Genomic DNA, 6,726 nt, shown 5'->3' on the forward strand with positions numbered 1-6,726 from the left:
GAGACGTCGGCGGGCAGAGCCACCAAGCGCGCTCCTGGGGCCCGGGGACAGGGGACGGGTTCCTAATTCGGGCGCGCTGGCCGAGCGCAGCAGAGCGCCGCGGAGGAGAGCGGCGGTGGGTAATTAGAGCGCGTCAGCCGTGCCCCTGCAATCCCGTCATTTCTCCGCGCTCTCCGGCCGTGTGGTGGGAGGTGAAGCGATGCGGGCTCGGCTCTGAGTCAGCCTCTCCGAGGTCCGGGTGGGGACGCAGGGGGCGGCAGAGGCCGTGGAGAAAGGACTCCTGCCGCGGGAGGCGCCATCGCCCTCCCCTGGCGCGGAGTCACCTGTCCGGGGGCTGCTCGCCCGGCGCCCGACAGCCGCGCGCACGGGAGGGCGTGGCCTGGGGCGTGGCCAGGAGGGGGCGTGACCTCCCCCTCCCCTGGCTTCCAGGGGGCGCTCTTCGGTCCAGCGGATCTTCCGCGGGCATCGAGTGGTGTCCCCGCACCTAGCCATGTGGCCCGCTCCCCGCGCGCAGGTGGACTGAAAGAGATGCAGAGGCAATGCGCGAGGCAGAGACTCCCCAAATTCCGTCAGCGATGGGCAACAGGTCTTAGGACGGCGATAGAAAAAAAAAAAGAGAGAGAGAGCTATCAGAAGGGAGTGGGGACGCATGTTGTACCCACAGAGTTTCAATCTGTGCCTTGGGTGTGCCTTCCCCAGCAGGGACCTGAAATCAATTCTGGGGGAGCAGGGAGGAGCCAGTGGGGGGCTGAGGCTGGGAGGGGAGTTTATTTATTAGCCAGATTAGCCAGCATTAATGGGGGAGCAGTGGTGGCCGGCGGCGGCAGGGACATAGTTGGCATAGCTGGCATAGCGGCGGGGCCTCCCGCGGCGCGGGGCTCTGACGGCTTCAAAGGGGCTTAAAGAGGCCCGTGGTGGCACTGCCACGGCCCCGCGGGGGAGGGCGTGGGCGCAGGCGGTGGGGGAGAAGGCGGCCATTGTGCACCGAGGGATTAGGGATCTGGCCTGGAAGGAATTTTAAACTGCTGCGAGCCAGCGCCCCAGGACTCCCCTCCCGCCCCACCACTGCTCTCCTGAGCTGGAGCACGCTGCGATGTTTACCTGCATTTTGGTGTCTGGGGGTCCTCCCCCTTCCTTCCTCCCTTAGATCGGACGCATCGAGGGTTGTCAGCTTTGACAAATAAAAGTACAGGATGTCCGGTTCAATTTGAATTCCAAATAAGCAATGAATACTTTTTTTTTTAAGTGTAAGTACGCCCCAAATGTTGTATGGGATATACTTATACTAAAACATTATTCGTCGTTTATCTGAAATTCAAATTTAACTGGACGTCTTGTATTTTTTTCTAGCAGCACTAAAGTCACTGAAATGTCTAATCCATGTCAGCAACAGATTGGGGGGCCCAGAAAGATTCTATGTGGCCGTGTGTCTCTACCCTCAGACTAAGTTTCTTGAAGCCCGGTACTCTGTTTCACCCTTCAGAATGGAGCTTTGATGGTAGAACACGTCTCCATCGGAGTGAGATCTTCCTGAGGATGGGGGCTGAATTTCAGATTGGAGTTAGTAGGTCGATGTCTGAGTCCCCTTCATCACACTGGGCATACCCTGAGGCAGGGTCTGTGTGCTGTTGGGAGGGCGGGTCTGTCTCCTCCCTCAGGCAGGTGGAGGGCCCTCCCCCATTAGTATAGCTCCCTGCCCACAGGGGGCGCTAAGGGCCCAGAGCACTGACCTGCAGATGGATGCGTCCTGGATTTTGGCGCTCAGGGCTGGCAGGTTCCCTGGGATGGATGCACCTGGGGATTTGGGGGGTGGGGCCTCCATCCTGTGTGGCTCCTGACTTGGTCCTTGCTCTGGCAGTCGAGGCCAAGGCCTGCTGGGGCCAGAGGCTATGGTCGGCATTGCGGGAGAAGCTCTGGGTCTGGTTACCCAGTTTCTGCAAAGAAGGGACAGTGTGGCCCTAGGTACAGAAGGGCCCTGCCCCGCCTCTCCCTATAACCATGACAGCCAAGCCCCCATCCTCCATTAGCCTCACTAAAGCCCACCGCCCAGCCTTCGCCTGTTCTGTTCTCTCTGTCCAAAGCGCCTGCTCTTTCTGTCCTCAAGAACACCTGAAGTCTCACCACTTCTGGATGCTCTGGCCTTCAGCAGAGTAGGTATGGCCAGGTAGGCTGCTTGGGCCCTGGGGGATCTTATGGTAAAAAAAGCCCTCTGTCTGCTCCCTCCTTCCTCACCAGCCTGGGGCCACAGGGGCTAAAGAGGGGCTAAAGGGCCAGGGTGGGAAACACGGGAAGGTTGGGGAGTGTAGATGCAAGCCTCTGCCACCCTCTCCTCCCCCTCCGCCCCCTGTAGCCCCTTCCCAAATCCCTTCATCCCCTGGGGCCTCTCAACTCTTTTCCCTTAAAGCTGAGGGAAGCTGGGGAGAAGTCTTTTCCCACGGTCCCAGCCTCAACAACCCCCCACCCCCTGCTCCTTTGGCCACAACCACCTCAGCCGCTGCAGAGCCTGGCCTGGCCCACCCCGTCCCTGCAGGGCCCCCTCCTTGTGCCGGGGCGCCTGCTTCCGCGGGTGGCATCATCACCCCATTCCTTAGCCTGCCCAGTCATCAGGTCGGCAATTAGCTACTTCCTCTCAGCAGCATGAGGCCACCGAACGTCACAGCCCCTCCCCCGGCCAGCCACGGGCGGGAGTGCTGGGGGTGCCCCCCACACTTTGTAGTATGTGCCAAGTCCTGGCACGAACCCCCCCTCAAAACCACTGAGCGCTGGGGTAATGAGCCTCCCATCGAGGGAGCCGGGTGCTCCCTGTGTTTCCTGGGGGCGGGAGAAGCCTCCTCCTCCGTGTCACCCCATCCCATTGGATGAGGACACTCCCGCTGCCTGGGTGGGGCCATACCAGCTCAAGGGCACCAGTGGCCAGAGCAGGCGGGGCCTCAGACTCAGGTGTCTCTGTCCCCAGATACAGGTGGCTTTTACCAGGCTCTTACCTGGGGGCCAGGAGTCTGTGAACTGACGGTGGCAGTTCTGTGGTAAGGGAAGAGAAATGGGGAGTCCTGCTATAGACACCCAAAGATGCAGGGGGGGCAGACTCTTCATGAACACCCCCAGGGGCTGACACACGCGTGCCCGGGCACACTCACAGCTCCAACCTGTGAATGTATATCCCACCGCAGCTCTGCCCTCGTGTGTCTCCAATGGGCAAACCCAGCTGGAGCTAGAGCCGTGTGCCCAGGAGCCCCATCCTCCAGACGTGTGTGCACAAACCCACCAACATTCTCAGACAGGCAATAAACTCACGGCCACACCAAAAACAAAACCAGGACACGGCCAAGAAGTCCAGGAGGGTGGGAGGAGAGGGAGAGACCACCCCCTAATTTGTCCTGCCACCCCATGGGCCAGGCGGTCTTCCTGGGGAAGGGGGGGAGCAAGACCGCACCTGGAGGGGGTGTGTGTGGTGGGCAGGTGGGCTGCCGTGAGAGCAGCTGTGGTCTGAGGGTGGAGGAGTGGGTAAGGTGTGGATTTCCAGAGAGAATAAAAAATGCCAACAAACATAAACACATGTGTGTAATTTTAGGCAGGCCATTTAACTCCTTAGGACCTCCGCAATAACATCTGTAAAATGGGGATGACGAGAACACCATTTAAACTTGGTTGTGAGGGTTAAATGAGATCAGTGGCTCACAGCGGGCCCTAAGCCAACAAGACTATGGAAAAGACCCTCCCAGTGTCCTGTCTCTGGGTGGTGGGTTTGCCTAAAAGAGCTGCCCTGGGAGATTAACAGCCCTCATTCTGGGCCTTACCTGAACACTACTCACCTCTGTCTTTCTCCCTTTCCGGTCAGGCCCCAGGCCAGGCATGGTGGGTGACGGGGTGCTACTCCAGATGGGCCTGGGGGCGGGGCCTGGGAGGGGCTGGCTACCTGCCCCACCCCTACCTGTCTGGCACGCCGGAGCTGAGGGCTGGCTTCCAGCCCCGAGAGGGTATGAGTCAGCCAGAGCCTCCCCATCCGGGCAGATGCTGTGCAGGGGATGGGAGCTTGGGTGGAGGGGCTTTCTAGGAACATTCCTGGAAAAGGACCCGGGAACAGGCGTTGTCCCCTGGAGCCACCGCCTCAGCCTCCCGGTCTGTGCCCAACTCAGCAAATACCCTTGTCCTTGCTTCGCACAGCTCACCCTCTGGAGTCATGAGGCAAGGCCCCACTTGCCCACCCCCGGCTAGCCCCAAGCACCTCCTCAGCCACAGGGAGCTGGGCCCGCTGCCGCCATGCTGCCTTCCCGCCCTCCTCGGCAAGGCCAGCGGGGTCTCCAAAGTCCTGCGCGCAGGGGCACACATGCACGCCTGCTCACGTACACGTGCCCATGGCCATAGACGCACGACCAGAGACACCAAGGTAGACATGTCCTGGCAAGCACACGCACACACACACTGCGCTCCCTCGCGCTGTACACACCCACACAAACACTCATGTGTGCTCACATACAAACGTGCGGAGTCATCATCAGTGTGGCTGGTTGAATGTGTCCCTCAAGAGATAAGTTGAAGTCCTAACCCCCAGTACCTGGGAACTTGACCTTCGTTGGAAATAGAGTCACTGTAGATGTAATCAGGTTAAGATGATAGCTTACTGGATTAGGGTGGACCTTAAATCCAAGGACTAGGGTCCTCTTAGGGAGAGAGAAATTTGTAGACACAGAAACACGGAGACACACAGGGAAGAAGGCCGTGGGACAATGGAGGCGGAAATTATAGCGAGGAAGCTACAAGCCAAGGAACCCCAAGGATGGCCTGCCACCACCGGAAGCCAGCGGAGAGGCGTGGAAGACTCTCCCTCAGGGCGTCCAGAATAAACAAACCCTGCCAACACCTCGGTTTTGGACTATGGTCTCCTCCTCGACTATGAGAGATTAAATCCCTGTTGTTGTAAGCCACCATGTCTTCGATGGTTTGTTAGGCAACTCTAGGAAATGAATATAATCACACACACACACACACACACACACACATACTCACACACTCACACACATGTGACTGGCTCTGGGTTCAGTGAGGAGGTTGGTGGAGTTCCTCTTGGGTGTTCCTCTGTGTCCGTCCTCCTTCCCCTGTGAGTGGCCGGTGGACCCAAAAAAGCTCATAGGCTAGGACAGTAGCTCAATAGGTTCTTATTTTTAAATTTTTAAAAACTGAAGTACGGTTGAGATACAACGTCATATTCACGTGTCCAGCATAGTGACTCAGCGTTCCAGTACATTACACAACACTCCCCAAGATAAGTAGATGATAAGTAAGATGGTAGTCACCATTTGTCACCACACAACGTTATTGCAATATCATCGACTATTGGCTATATTCCCTTTGCTGTACTTTTCATCCTTGTGACTTATTTAGTTTATTTATAACTGGGAGTTTGTACCTCTTAATCCCCTTCACCTTTTTTGCCCATCCCCCACCCCGATTTGGTCTCTCTATTTATGAATCTGTTTCGGTTTGCTCCTTTGTTTTGTTTTTTAGATTCCACATGTAAGTGAAATCATATGGTATTTGTCTTTCTCTGCCTGACTTATTTCACTTAGCATAATACCCTCTGTGTCTATCCAAGGAGCTCAGAGTAATATTTAATCTCTCCGTGCCTCCCTGGAGTTCTTAATGACGCATCCACCCCCAAATCTGCTCTCCAGAATGGGTTGCCATGTTTATCTGCCCAAAAGACGTGTCTAAGAATGCTATGGCTGCCGTAATCATATGACATCAGAAGTGGAGGGGCGCCGGGTAGCTCAGTCGGTTAAGCCTCCGACTCTTGATTTTGGCTCAGGTCATGGTCTCAGGGTCATGGGATTGAGCCCCACATTGGACTCTCTGCTCAGTTCAGAGTCTGCTGAAGATTTTCTCCCGGCCCCTCTGCCCACCCACCCCCTGCTTGTGCACATGCGCTCTTTTTCTCTCTCTCTCTAAAAAAAAAGTGGAAACAACCCAAATGTCCATCGACAGAATAGATGAATAAATTATGAGGGACTCAATGGACAGCTACTTGGCCATGAAAAAGGAAGAACCAGCACTGCAGGATTACTCACAGGACGCTCACAGACCTCGGGCCGAACAGACTGGTCCAGACACAGAAGGCATGCCCTCGGAGTGCATTTGTATGGGGTTCAAGGACAGGCGAAGCCAATCTGTGGGGACACAAGTTAGAATAGGGGTTACCTCTGGGGGAGAGGATTGACTGGTTGGGGCTTGAGGGAGCCTTGTGCTGTGCTTTGTCTGGGCGGGGACTACACAGCATATGCATACACACAAACTCACCGAGCTGCGGCCTCAAGATTTGTACAATTTGATGCACAAATCTTATACCTCGATAAAAAGTAAATTTGAAAAACCAGTTTCCAGGCAGTCCATGACCAGAAGCCACAGCAGAGCATCTTCTAGGATGGATGCCCTGTCCCATGCTGCACCTGTGTCCTCAGGCCTGGGGCCACTTGTGTGGCTGACTTTCCAGATCTTTGTTGACTGTAAACACCAAGCCTGGGGCTGCCAGGGGAGACTGTGGAGGCCTGTCAGGACAGCCAGACCTTCCAGAGATGATCCATCTTTGGGTGGGAATGGTGAGTGTACGGGATGCTACTGCAATCCCCCATTAAAGACCAAAAGTGATGATTTCTTCCACAAAACACCCCCACTGCAGAGGAATAATGACCTTTTATTCAGCTTCTGCTATCTGCCGGGTAGGCACTGAGC

General features: G+C 56.2%; 1 long non-coding RNA gene across 1 annotated transcript; it reads right to left on the reverse strand.

Annotated features, from left to right (window-relative positions):
- Positions 1–414: 414 nt before the first annotated feature.
- On the reverse strand, positions 415–1,930 carry LOC116635381. Its single transcript, XR_004300159.1, has 3 exons — positions 1,731–1,930; positions 1,102–1,171; positions 415–588 (listed from the first exon to the last, which is right to left on the reverse strand). It is a non-coding gene; the product is annotated as an uncharacterized LOC116635381 (long non-coding RNA).
- Between the last annotated feature and the right edge of the window lie 4,796 nt (positions 1,931–6,726).

Source organism: Phoca vitulina, unplaced genomic scaffold (assembly GCF_004348235.1).
Source record: "Phoca vitulina isolate PV1807 unplaced genomic scaffold, GSC_HSeal_1.0 scaffold11, whole genome shotgun sequence".
NCBI classification, from domain to species: Eukaryota; Metazoa; Chordata; class Mammalia; order Carnivora; family Phocidae; genus Phoca; species Phoca vitulina.